The sequence below is a fragment of the Peromyscus californicus genome, unplaced genomic scaffold, assembly GCF_007827085.1.
Source record: "Peromyscus californicus insignis strain IS unplaced genomic scaffold, ASM782708v3 Scaffold_8__1_contigs__length_139910024, whole genome shotgun sequence".
In the NCBI taxonomy this organism is placed as follows: domain Eukaryota; kingdom Metazoa; phylum Chordata; class Mammalia; order Rodentia; family Cricetidae; genus Peromyscus; species Peromyscus californicus.
Window position 1 is genome coordinate 13114308 of NW_026294606.1, and position 12455 is coordinate 13126762.

Genomic DNA, 12455 nt, shown 5'->3' on the forward strand with positions numbered 1-12455 from the left:
CTAAGTCCCTCCCTACTACTTCCTGTGTTTCTCTATATGTCCTGGGTCCTCCAAAGCCCCTATAGATAATTCTGGTCAGCTAGTGGCTAGCTCCACCCTCTGACTCAAGGTAAACTTTATTGACAGTCTCAGGAGTGTCAGAGTGCGATCAGAATATCCCACAACAGGTTGAGGCTTGGCTGCCGCTGACTGGTGCTGAGGAAGCAGTTTGCCATGGGAGGTGGCTGTGTCTTAGAAGGCCTTGCTGTTGTGAGTGGCTAGGAAAGCAGGCTGCCGATCAGGAGAAACAGCTTTGGGAACTTGCACCTGGCAAATCTCCACGTTACTTTGTCATTTTGGGGAAACACTACTAGAGTAGAGAAATCATAGGGTCATTGTGGGCTGGGTTGACTCCTGCTGGCCCAGATCTCCACTTAGGATCAACTCTAGTCCTCTGGCCAAGCCAGCTCATCTTCAGCACCCAAGTAGGACTGACTACCATGTGTCATACCCAGGTACACATCTTACATACACCCCGAGGCATGTTCCCATGTTGCGCCCCCTGCTTGATTCCATGAGGGTAGCTCTGGTCCCCTGCTGACATTTGGTATAGTATCTGACATCAGCAGGTACTAGGGAATATGTGCAGGTGGGTGTGAGTTGGTAGGGCATGTGGACTAGGAAGGAAGACTCCTCCTTTTCACATCAGGGGACATTTCTCCAGAAGGCCTGGCTGCCTTCCAAGCAGATTGAGAGAGCTGACATGGAGAGAAGCAGCCAGTAGACAGGGTGTTGATGAGAAATGGATCAGACAGCCAACTGGACTATTTTGAGGTATAGAGCTGAGATTTTAATCTGAAGGAAGCAGAGAGCTATCGATGTTTTGTTTATTCTTTTTATTACATTTGTGCATGGTGTATGTGCATGGGTGCGTGCGTGCGTGCGTGCGTGCGTGCGTGTGTGTGTGTGTGTGTGTGTGTGTGTGTATACTTGTTCATATGGATGCTAGAGGCTGTTTTTGGCTAACCTGGCTGGCCAGTGAATTCCTGAGATCCACCCGTCTCCATCCCCCAACTGCTGGGGCTATATACACTGCCACCTGCTTGACGCTTTTACGTGGGACCTTGGGACCCCAACTTGGGTCCTCTTGCTTGTGTAGCAAGCCTGAGCCACCTCCCGAGTCCCTGAAAGTGGTTTTTTTTTCTTCTTCTTTTTAAAATAAACATTCGTCAGAGCTGGATTTTAGAGGTAGTTGTGCAGCTATGCTGTGGAGGAGTGGGGGGAATAGATGCGGAGAGACAGGTGCAGAGCAAGGCACAGGGAGAAATAGAGGGTGGTTACCAGTCAGCCGTCTGGGGGCTTTGTGCTGGTCTCAGAAATTCTGAGTAGCAGTTGGATCGACAGCCCCAGCCCTCCCGTGTGAAGGCGTATGTATGGGCAGACTCCGGTGAGTATCCGTGAGTCCTGGGAGCTAGAGGCAGTTTGCTCCTGACACTAGAGGCCAGAGGTGTATGGTTGTAGATGCTCGGGTTGGAAGCTTATCGCTCTGGGCTGGAGCTGGCGGTGGCTGGCGCTGGGCAGATAGAGTAACCTTTGGCTCTTAGCAGTGGACGGCAGCAGCAGTCACTGCAAGCTAGTGCTACAGTTCCCTGCCTTGGGTGTTGGGACCTGTGGCTCCTACCAGCAGCTAGTGTCGTAACTCGGAAACTTAGGATGAATCTAGGACTCGGTAGCTCTTGAAACCTTGTGACCAAGGCCTTCAGTCCCTCATCTTTGGCCCTCTGCAGCTCTCTCTGAGCTAGGTGTGGTGGTACGCACCTTTATCCCAGCACACGCTCAGGAGGCTGAGGCAGGCGGATCTCTGTGAGTCTGAGGCCAGCCTGATCTACCCTGAGCTCCACGTCAGGCTGAACCAAACAGTGACACCCTGTCTCAAAAAAGAAAAAGCCTTTTCTGTACTGTGCTTTACTATCTTTCTGCTATCTTTGCCTTTGTAGCTGGCCGCTTAACTCTTCAGCCAGTGTGTGAGTGTGTGTGTGTGTCTGTCTGTCTGTCTGTCAGTGTCTGTGTGTGTCTGTGTTTATGTATACAAGTTGGGGTGCATGTGTAGTTGGTTTTTTTTTTTTACTCTTTGCTTTCAGGGGGCCCGACACCCAGCTCCCAAATAAATACACACTTATTCTTAATTATGAATGCCCGTCCTTAGCTTGGCTGTTTCTTGCCAGTTTTTCTTAACTTAAATTATCCTGCTTCTCTTTAACTATGTTTTGCCTCTGGGCTTTTTACCTTTCTTTATTCTACATGTCTTACTTTCCTTCTTGTTCTTTGGCTGTCTGTGTGGCTGAGTGGCTCATCCCTGGTGTCCTTCCCTCCTCCTTCTCTTGATCCCCCTCTTCCTCATTTATTCTCTGCCTGGCAGCCCCACCGATTTCTCTCTCCTGCTTAGCTATTGGCCATTCAGCTCTTTTTTTTTTTTTTTTGACCAATCAGGTATTTTAGACAGGCAAAGTAATGCAGCTTTACAGAGTTAAACACATGCAACATAAAAGAATGCAACACATCTTTGCATCAGTAAACAAATAGTCCACAGCATAAACGAATGTGATACGTCTTAAACGATATTCCACGGCGGCATGTATGCACGTCGCGCACGTAGAGGCCCAAGTGCAGCCTGATGTGTCTGTTGGTCCTCTCCTTCCACCTTGTTTGAGGCAGGGTCTCCTTACTGTTTGCTCTGTGTACACCAGGCTGGTTGGTCAGTGACTTCTAGGGATTAGCCTGTCTCTGCCTCCCCTCTCACTGTGGGAGTGCTGGGATTACAGCCACGCACCGCTGTGCCCAGATGGACGGGGGGTTCTGCGGATCCAAGTGCAAGCCTTCCTAGTTTGCGCACTGAGAGAGCTCCCCAGGCCCTTCAGCCACTGCCTGGCTGCTATGGCTTCTGCTGGCAGTACTGCCACCCTCACGGCTGTTGCTTCTTCATTGTCTCCTCTTGTACGGCCAGCTCCGCCCACTCAGCTTACGATAACATCTGAAGAAGGCAAAGACCATTGGAAGAAGCCTTCTGTCGGGCCTGGGCCTTGCCTTGCGACACCGGAGGACAGCACAGGAAAGAGTCTCCTGACAAACTTGAAAAGTGAACCAAACAGCCTGGTTACATGGCTAGGAGCAATGTGTGGCAAGGGTGTTTGTGCCAATTTTGGCACAACCCTTCATACACGTGAAAGATTATGTTTGCCCCAGCCACAGGCCTTCTGCTAGGCCTTCTGGGAAGGTGTGCCCTCTCTCGTCCAAGTGGGAATATCTGTTTGATAATCTGGAGATTGTTCAGGCTTGTGTTGCTCTGGAGTGCTGCATTCCCACCATGCTCTATCTGAGTGGTTATGACTGGAGCTTGTCTTCAGCCGTGGTTGCAGTGATCCCCCGCATCTGTTGGAGTATCCTCAGGGTGACCAGCGAGTGTCCGGATTGGCCTGGCTGACATGAGGGCACTCTAGCTGTTTCTTGGGCCCGTGGTGCCCTGTTCAAGGGAACCTGTCACGTGCCCTACTCCTGGCAATTTTAATCACTTACAGACAGCGTTGGCAGGATGTTTACAGTAGGTCAAGCCCAACACAGAATTCAAATCTCTAGTAGCATTTAGCAGTACTTAATCGTATATTCAATTATGCATAATCATGCTTAACTTTTCTTTCCTAGTTCATGAGGGAGAGACATGGTTCCCCTGGCCCGGGCCAGGGGATGAGAAACCAGCATAACAGTGGGCTTGTCCTTGGTGAGTGTGGACAGGGGTGCCACAGCCTGATAGCTCCCAGAGCATGGTGGGTTCAGAGGGAGGATACCGACATGCTTGTTAGTTCTGTTGGCCCATTCTAGGTGAGCCCAATCAGGCTGGCCTCATGTCCCCGGCCTGCCGCTTCCTGAGCCCCTGGCGACCTGATGAGGGTGACCCAATAAGCCCCGCACTGATGTAGATGTATTATGTGGCATGCTCTTGGACCAAACAGGATGAGTTAATGCTTGTGAGTGGCGCCGAAATGTGGTGAGCTTGGTCACGGGCCAGCCGGTTTTCATTTGGCTGCAGCTTGTACGGTCAATTCCTCGCCAGCTGTCTTCTTTCCTTTCTTTCTTTCTTTTTCTTTCTTTTTTAAGGTTTTGCTTTGTTCTAAGGAAAGCACACATAATTTTGAAAATAGACACCCACTCTTGCTTTTTACCATAAACAGATTGCTGCATTGTATTGTGGGATCTGGCTTGGCTGCAGAGGCCTTGGCTGTTTGCTGAGCTAGTGCCTCTGAGACGAGTCAGACTGACTTCGGCATGTTCAGGGATGTGGGTGGTGCTTGCAGGTGTTTGGGAAGCACGAGTCTCCGTGCTAATTGAAAGACTTCAAGGGTTTTTGTTTGTTTGTTTGTTTTTTGTTTTGTTTTTTCGAGACAGGGTTTCTCTGTGTTGTTTTGGTGCCTGTCCTGGATCTCGCTGTGTAGACCAGGCTGGCCTCGAACTCACAGAGATCTGCCTGGCTCTGTGCCGCCCGCCCCCCCCCCCCCCCCCCCCCCCCCCCCCCCCGCCCCCAGTGCTGGGATTAAAGGCTGTACCACCACCGCCTGGCTTTTTGTTTGTTTTTTTACGTTGCCACTAATCTCAGAAGAAATATTTGGCTCTGTGGATGAGCTATTCTCCGAACTTTACTGCCTGGGTACCTGGGTCCCATTTGTGTTCAGGTCTGGCTCAGGGTCTTATAGGACCAGGTAAGGAGAGCATGTCTGAGGGACCAGCATGTCTGTTCCTCTGGAGGGTCTCGGCCACACACACACCAATGGCTGGGGTGGGAAAAGCCTTGAGGCTGTGGGTGATTGATAAAAAAGTGTTTCCCTTAGGTCAAGAAGGTGGCCCTTGGCTGTGCCTGGTAGGCAGTGGCCTGCATAGCGTGGGTGCTGGGCAGGGTTAGTCCCCTCTCCTCAGGTCTAACCCCCAGTCTCTAAGGCAGCCTTTCTCCTTCCTTAGCTTGCTCCATGCCCTGAATCAGCCCATATAGGAAAACAATCAGGCCCACATTGTAGAACAGCCCTGCTATTTACAGGGCAGAGAATGGGGACAGGCTTGTCCCACGACCTGCAGAGAAGGCTCACCACAGAGCCTTGTCCCACTGCTGAAGGGTGCCTTGTTGTAACAAGAGTGGACCCAGCCGCCTGCAGCACATCCCCTTCACCCCATCCCAGACTGTATCCCCAACTCATGACAGAGACCCCATGGTCAAGACAGACATCTCAGGCAGGCAGAGGCCCCACATGAGCATCCTGAGTGGTCCAGAGGAGTCCTGAGTACCGATCCTGCTGGCAGCCAAGGGACACAGTGGCCCGAGCAGGGCTGGAGCCCAGCTGCAGAAAGGTATGCAGGGCTAGTAATGGGGCTTGGTGTTCCCTCCGGCAGATGGCTTGGGGCGAAGTGGGGTACCATGAGTGTGCACCCTCCTTCCAGGAGCCCAGATGGCTGGTGCCTGGGAATGGAGGAAAAAGGTACTTAGGCGGAGAGTGGAAGCTTAGTCTGAGCACATGGCTGTTCTGTACCTTGAAGGTAGTGGGCATGGCCTGGCTACAGAGCCAGTCCATCACTCAGTGGTTGGTTGGTGCTCTCTGGCCTGGGGCTAACCCTGGGCCCTTCTTGTACGCAGGTCTTTGTCATCCACACATGCTGATGCTGTCTCGGGTCATGCTCTTCTTTGTTGTTTGAATTCATTTATCTCAGGTTTCTGTCTCGAATACGCTCTGCGGGGAAGGAGTGGTGGCCTAGAGCCACTGGCTTGCTGCCTGTGGGTGTGGCCCTGGCAGGGACTTGTGTGGCCCCAGAGCCCAGGGAAGGAAACCCGCCCTACTAGCTTCAGTAGAGCCACAGATGTGGCTGCTGTGTAGGACAGTGGCACAGCTGGAGTGCCCTCATGCCACTGGGGTCTGTAAATCAAAGACTTTGATGGCCCATGTGTGTGGAAGTCAGAGGACTAGGGTGTGTGTTGTCCTAAGGGTGGGGACAGGGAGGGACCAAAAAATTACAAGCCAGGACCAGATGACAGTGCATGCCCTGGAGCCCCTGGGACTGAAACCTTGGGACCAGAGTTCAGAGATTCCCCGAGAATGGGGCCTTCCAGTGGTGTAGTGACGTCTAAAGTCAGAGACTTTTGGTCCGTGTATTCCTGTAACTTCGCATGTTCTCCAGAGTCCTGAGGCTCTTACTCAGTCGACAGACGTTGCTCACACCCCTAGACCTGCCCCTTCTCTACCTGACTCTAGTGGAGTTCCTACCGACCACATGCTATGGCAGGTGTGCTGGGAAGTGTCCTTTAGTGACCCTGGTGAACACAGCTTGCTCAGGCAGCTGACTCAGGCACGGGTAGTATGGACTTCCCCTTATTAAAATACCAATCTGTTGCTTCCCAGAAGGAATAGGCTTCACCTGAAACAGCAGCAAACAAGTTGTGCCCACTGTGGGCATCTTCCTGAAGGCTGGCAGCTGCCTGCGAGACAGGATCTCGGCTGTGTCCGCAGGCCTACCTTAACTTGCCCTCTCCTTTCTATTCTCCCTCACTGGGTCCCAGGAAGTCTGTGGCTGTATGGATGGACATTCAGGGCCTTAATCCATAGCCTCGGTTTCCTTGAATTCCAAAAGAAATTGGGAGACAGACATTGGCAAAGAAAAAAGGACTAATTTACAGAGAGAGAAGGAGGCGATGGCCAGCTTATAGTTTCTAGAAACCATGAGAGAAAGGCCAGGAGATCTGCAGACTGAGCCGTGAGAGAGCTTAAGAGGGCTTTCCTACAGTGGGGTCCGGGGCAACCTGCACAGGCTGAGCAAACCACTGCCTTTGTCTCCGCTGGGGCTGTTCTTTGTATACTCTTTTTACAGGTTAGGCTGCTGACAGACACTTCTGTTCACTGCTTTGTCTTTTGAATGAGTTTATAAAGGAACACGCTCCCTTATGGCATTGGCAGACATCCTTAGTTTTGGTTGATTCCCCCTTCCTTATTCTCCCTGCCCCTCCCCACTCCAGTATTTCCCTTTCTGCTTCCAGATGACCTATGTTCCATCCTCCTCCTCCTCCTCCTCCTCCTCCTCCTCCTCTTCCTCTTCCTCCTCCTCTTCTTCTTCCTCCTCCTCCTCCTCCTCCTCCTCCTCCTCCTCCTCCTCCTCCTCCTCTCCTTTCTCATTTGAAGCCTTTTTTCCCATCTCACAGGGCCTTTTCTACTTTCCTGGCCTCTCCCCACACCCACGTCCAGTTAAATATTTAACAATTAGAAGCTAGGATCTGCACGTAAGAGAAGTACGGAGAGGGTTGTTTGCTTGTTTTTAAGTTTGGCCCAGGGAAAAAGGGGTAGACCTTCCGACTCAGTGATTCCCGTTTACAAAAGAGACAAGAGTCTTGGTCATGAGTTTTATGGCATGGCAAGTGGAAAATTCCTACCTGTTCCTTCCAGGGTCCATTTCTTTGTTGGATGTTGGATGCAGGTTTTTCTTTGGAGGTCAGCTTCAAGCTGGCTTGTGCTTGACTGCCAGGCATTCTAGTGGGCAGGGCACAGGTGTCTCCTCTGTCTCCAGGGCTCTAGCCCCTTCTCTCAGTTTTGGATTTTAATGACAGGTGTGCTATTCTGGGATTTGCAGGGGGCTGAATAAATGTCTCTCAAGACATCCACCCCCTCACATCAGAGCCTGTGACTGTTAGGTGAAGTTATCATGATCTGGTGTGGGGCCCTGAGGTGGAGAGACTGTCCTTGATAACTCAGATGACCCAGAATGTAATCATCAGAGTACTGCTGTGGGGTCCACTGCTTCAGGGGGAAGGGGACCCCACTTTCCAAGCCCTGTTCCCTGGGGCCTGTGAAGTAAAGTAGTAAAAGGCAGATCCAGACAGGCCTGCCGACTTTAACATCCTCATGTGTATTGGTGCCTCTCCGAAAAGAACTCAAACTCCAAAGATGCAGACTCAAGCTTCAGATCCATTTAAATAAATGGTGGTAAATCACAGAAGGGGTTAGACAAAAGAGGGTGGAGTGGGAGTACGGGTTGTGTAACAGTGACCTAGAAATGTGGTAAAGGATGGTCCGTTTCTACCAGCTTCATCTCCTTCCTTCCTGGTGTGGGATAGACAGTACCTGTACAATGAAAATTGATGTCATGTCACTTGGCCCAGCTTTTGCTACTGGAGCAGTTAGAGTTAGAGCTTGGGGCCTAGCAACCCCAACAAGCCAGGCTACCTGGCCTCAATAAGCCAATTAAAAAAATAATGGTGCAAAGCAGAAAAAGGAGATTTATTCAATGTGATCACATTGGGAAGAGGAAGAAAGAGGTCCAGTGGGAACACCCCAACAACATACACGCCAGGGCCATCCATCTTCCAGGGTCCTGAGAGGTCTGCATAGCTAAGCAGTCCTAGTCATATGTGGTCCCAGCCATCAGTGACCAACCATTGCTTCAGCTCTAGTCCCTCCTGCAAGGTGTTCTGGCAAGTTGTGGACATATATGAGATCTCTTCCTGGGAGATGAATTCCTCTGGCTGGCACAGGCTTCAGGCATGTCCTGCTCCCAGCATGAGATTCCTGGGGAAATTCCAATTTCCTGGGGTCCATTGTTTCAGTAGTGATAGCCAAAGGGAGGGGCACGGGGGTCTTTTAGAATATCTTCATTCCCGCCAGGATCTGGGCAGAGTCCTCACCTGCCTTCAGATCTCAACAGTGCTGGCGACAGAGCTCTAGTTGGCCTGGGACACTGGGATCCTATTTGCTGGTTGTGGCAATCGAGGAAGCCTGCAGAGCTGGGAGAAACCCAGTGACACATCCAGGAGCCTAGGCAACCCTGAGATTTCAGCCAGCCCTCCACAGCTGTTCTGTAATGTATCTGTGTTGTTTCGAACCAGTGAGTTTGGAGTCTGTTTCACCAGCAGTCCCAGGGAGGCATCCTTGCCCCCTAGGATGTGGTCCTCAGGGGGAGGAGCATCTACGCCTTTGAGAGACAGGTGAGGTCAGCGATGGTGCTGCTGAGCAGGGATGCAGGAACTCTGCCTGTGCCCCTGTTGGTGTGCAAAGGGCATGAGACCTGCTGCCACTGCTGCTGGCCCAGCAGGAGCTTGCACTGGCCCTGTGGGCCACAGGTGCTGCAGGCCTGAGATGGAGACGACACAGAGGGGCTGGACAGGTGCCAGCCGGTGGAGGATAGGTGAGATTTAAGGACCAAGGAACGTGGCTTATGTGTCCTTACTCCTGGGAAGGGTCAGCAAGTTGGGGAGTGTGGTGGGCATCACCAGGCCTCAGTATCCCCAAAGGAACAGCAAAATGTGCCAGAACTCAGCAGCACTGCCGTGTGTATCAGAAGTCCTAGCTACTCAGGAAGCTAAGGCAGGAGAGTCATGTGAGCCCAGTTGTTCAGGGCCATCTTGGGCAACATAGGCAAGACCCTCACCCCCCCATCTCAAACTAGACAAAACAATCCCAAAAGTCAGACCATGTTGGTCAGCTGAGGAAGGGCCACAGAACAGGCCCTTCTTTGTTCAGCACTGCCTCAGCCCCAGGGACCTGTTGTGGTGTGCCCTTTGTGTGAGTCTACTCTACGTTTAGAACTAGGCAAGCAGCCACAGGCTCTGGGCCGGCAGAGCAGAGAGGTCAGCATGAACAGAGCTTAAAACAAAACATTTTCCTGGTGCTTCTGTTGGGTGTGCCCAGGAAGAGGAGCCAGCCAGTAAGGTGAGCTTGTAGAGGCCTGGTGGCCTGGCTGCCCTGCTGTGTTCTCTGGGTGGCAGTGGTTTCGGGTGCAGGGTGCTTAAGGTGCCATGGACACACGGCACAGGCAGGGATGTGACTCCCTGGTCCACTCCTCAAAGTGTCATCGCTGCACATGCTGCTCTGGAGAGCATGGATCCTGTGGACTGGTCCCCAGCCCAGAGCGATGCCCCCGCTGCCATTGCTGGCCACTCTGCACCCAAGCACCTGCCTCTGTGGCCTCCCAGCCTCTCCTGGCCACCTCTCTGCCCACAGGCTGGCTCTGGAATCCTCTCTAGTGCTTGAAGAAGGACTCTGTCTTAGTTACCTTTTTATTGCTGGAAGAGACACTATGACCAAGGCAAGTTATAAAAGAGCATTTAATTGGGGCCTTGCAGTTATAGAGGGTTAGATCCTGTGACTATTAGGGTGGGGAGCATGGCAGCACGCAGGCAGACACGCTACTGAAACAGTAGCTGAGAGCTCACATCATATCCAAAAGTTGGAGGCTAAGAGAGTAAGACTGGGCCTGGAGTAAGACTGGGCTTTAACCCTCAAAGCCCACTCCAATGACACACCTCCTCCAACAAGGGCGTACTTCATAATCCTTCCCAAAGCAGTTCCACCAACTAGGAACCAAGCATTCAAGTATAGGAGCTTATGGGGGCCGTTCTCGTTCAAACCACCACACTTGGGCTGCCACTTGGGGCTTGGAGTATCCCTACAACTTACATGTTTGCAAGAGACTGAGCACTGTGGCCCGTGTAATGATGTGGGCGCTCAGGTCCACTTGGGTTCTGGCCAGTGGATCCTTTCCTTTGTGGATGGTCTTAGATGGGGTGTCATATCATCTTTCTTTTTGTGACACAGATACAGTGTGGCCTAGGCTGCCCTTGAACTCTTGCTTCTCCTGTGTCCACCTTCTAAGTGCTGAGGTTAACAGGTGTACAACACCGTGTCTGGTTAATACAGGGCTGGGGACTGAATTCAGGGCTTCATGCACACTAGACAAGCACTCTGCCAGAGGAGCTACATCTCCAAGCCCCCTTTTTCTTTTTATTGAGGTAGGGTCTTGCTACGTTGTTGCCTAAACAGGCCCTTGAACTCATGGGTTTGAGCAGTCCTTGCGCCTTAGCCTCTGCACCGCCAGGACTGAGGGTGCCTGCTGGATGGAGAGAGCCCTTGACTTGAACTTCTCTGAAAGTGAGTGACTGACCTAAGTCAGTGAAGTCGTGAAGGCAGGTGTCCAGGGAATCAGCATTTGCTGTCACTGCTGGGAGAGGTGCATGTGGGTTTCAGTCTCTGCCACCTGGTGGGGTCACTCCATGGGGTTGCGGTACAGACCAGCTGGACCTCTGTGTAGGTAGGCACCAAGAGGGCAACTCTGCTCCCTGGTGCACACGGTAGTGGACAGAGCCACTCTGTCTGGCTCTAGCTCCCACAGGCTGGCTGCATACCACCCTGATTGTTCTCCTCTCCATGGCTCTTTCACTTTTTCTTTTTAGAGATAGTAGATATTTGAGTGAACAGGCACTGCTAGGAAATGTAAGGACCTGGATTCCTTTGAACCCCAAAGACAATCTCTTCCTGACTTAAATTGGTTCCCAGAGCATGGGGGTGGGGTCCCCGGTCATTATAGACAGAACAAAGTGTTCTCCTAGGGAGAGTTGATTTTTAGTTTGTTTGAAGATCTCTCTCTCTCTCTCTCTCTCTCTCTCTCTCTCTCTCTCTCTCTCTCTCTCTCTCTCTCTGTGTGTGTGTGTGTGTGTGTGTATGTGTGTGTGACTGAGTGACTCTATGCCATGTGCATGTGGGTGCCTGTGGAGACTGGAACTTGTTGGATCCCCCTGGTGCTGGAGTTACAGTCAGTTGATTTGCTCAATGTGGGTGCTTGGAACTGGGTCCCCTGCAAGAGCAGCAGGTGCTTTTAACCACTGAGCCATCTTTTCCAGTTGGAGAGTTGGCTTGTAAGTTGATTGCCCTTCAGGCATGATAATGGACCTCAGAGAACAGGTGTGGAGATGATGGAGGCACAGGTCAGAGCCAAACAGCATAGCTGTGAAGATAACAGAGGCACGGGCCTAAGGTGATAAGTACCTGTGAGGTAAACCTGACTGTGCACAGGGACTTTGGTGTTTTCAGGGCGCAGATCTCAGTTTGGATGAGGCTGATTCTCTAAAGATGTCAGGAATTCCTGGTGAGTATTCCGAGGCGAGATGCATCAGAAGAGAGGATACAGAGGTGGGGAACATCTGTGGTTGGAAACGGTGCACGTGGTACTAAGGCCAATACTGACAGAAGACCCCAGCCACATACGGAGAAGACCCAGAATCGTGCAGAGGGTACCTGAAGTGCCTCTAAAATTCCACCTTCCAGAACTGAGTGCGGGTAGTTCCTTTTGTGTGCAGGTGACAACATCCAGGTCAGCCGAGGTGCTACCATGTGAGACCCACATGCACCTCGAAAGCAGAAGCTGCTGCCCCTCCAGGTGTGGGTCTGTGTGCAGCTGCCCCGCCCAGCCTCCAGGCTCCATCTTTGGGACTGATGTTTTAGCGAGTAGCCCTGACTTACGGGCTCTCCTGTTGTTCTGCATTTACTACTGTGTTGTGTTTGTCTGGACTTGCTGAGAACCGCGGACAGGCCTGGCTGTGCAGCCTGTGGGGCTCACCCTGCTGTCATTATTTACTTAGCCCTTCCTGATGGACCAGCATATGTTAGGGTAATTTTTGCTCA

General features: G+C 51.8%; 1 protein-coding gene across 7 annotated transcripts in view; it reads left to right on the forward strand.

The window, feature by feature from the left end:
• Positions 1–12455, forward strand: part of Sema4d (semaphorin 4D) — a 106374-nt gene that overhangs the window by 38525 nt on the left and 55394 nt on the right. For 2 of the 7 annotated variants that reach the window (XM_052728560.1, XM_052728562.1), the window contains exon 1: positions 5164–5370. The exons of the other annotated variants lie outside the window; for them this stretch is intronic. The gene's annotated coding sequence lies outside the window, so the exon portion shown is untranslated. Of the gene's footprint in view, positions 1–5163; positions 5371–12455 lie in introns of those variants that run through there. 7 annotated transcript variants of the gene reach the window in all.